This window comes from Microtus ochrogaster, chromosome 2, assembly GCF_000317375.1.
Source record: "Microtus ochrogaster isolate Prairie Vole_2 chromosome 2, MicOch1.0, whole genome shotgun sequence".
NCBI lineage: Eukaryota > Metazoa > Chordata > Mammalia > Rodentia > Cricetidae > Microtus > Microtus ochrogaster.
Genome location: NC_022010.1, coordinates 15,926,065 through 15,927,324, shown reverse-complemented (window position 1 = coordinate 15,927,324; position 1,260 = coordinate 15,926,065).

Sequence of the window (1,260 nt, the reverse complement as noted above, 5' to 3'; positions counted from 1 at the left end):
GTTCTTTATGAAAGGTTGAGGCCTAATGGGCTGTCTCCCATCCACTTTGGCATGTCTGTCAGTGTTGTCCTCGTTTAGCTCATGTTTAGACAGTCAAGATGGGGAAACTTTATGGGTATAGCTTGTGACATTCCTAGGAAACACAATCTTACAGCAGACTCCCTGATTCTCTGGCTCTTGCAATCTTGCTACCTTGTCTACAGCAATTCCTTGAGCATTAGGTACAGAAATGTTTTACAGATGTATCCATTTGGACTAGATTCTACAGAGCTGCATTTTGATTGGTTGTGAGTGTCTTTAATGGTCTCTGTCTGTTGCAAAGAACTTATTCTGGGTGAGGGATGAGGACTACTACACTTATCTGTGGGAATAAGGACAAAGACATAAAGTTGTTAGTGACTACCCTGTTTTAGTATAGAACCATAGGTACGCTGAGTCACAACTTTACTAGGACTGAGTAAGTTGGCTAGGTTTCCAGTACCAGACATGTTTGTTTTTTTTTTTCTTACTGAGTGGGTCTTAAGTCCAATTAGAGACGTTTTGGTTACAGCCAAGGTATGCATGCCACCGCTGCATCCTTAGAGTGTCCGTGGTTCCTAGGCTTCATAGCTGACTAGGACTATTAGTTGTTTGCCTTCCTTGTAAGCTTACATGGTACCTTTTGGTACCAGGAAAGTTAGTCTTCAGGGAAGAGGCATTCGGGTCAGTTTGAGCTCAGAAGCTTTCTGGGTCTTGTTTCTGAAGTGTATGGTGTTTTCAGCAATAGAGACTTACCTTGCACCTCTGGGGGTCACCCCAGGGCAATATAGCAATAGGCTGTATGTTTTAGGAGTCTTTTGGACATCCCTGACCAACAGCTCAGAAGGCTTCTCATGTCTGGGTGTTGGGGGTTTTGTTAGGTTGCCTTTGGCTGTTGGAGAAAGCATTGGCAGCCTGAGAAAAGTTCATTTAAACTATGTATGTATATTTATATACAGAATTACATGTAACATGTTTGTAGGGTTTTTTTTGTCAGTAGTATGATTCCTTAAGACTTTTTCAGACAGCCTTACTGTTACCCACTTTTCTCCTTCTGTATTTACTTCCCTAAAGAGGCACTCCCCACCCTCTCATTTCTATTTCCCTGATCAGATCACTTGTAGCCTTCTATGCCCCTCTCTTACTCCCCAACCTATAAGTAGTACTACGTGGTACTTTTTTTCCCCTTTCTTCTCTCTCTCTCTCTCTCTCTCTCTCTCTCTCTCTCTCTCTCTCTCTCTC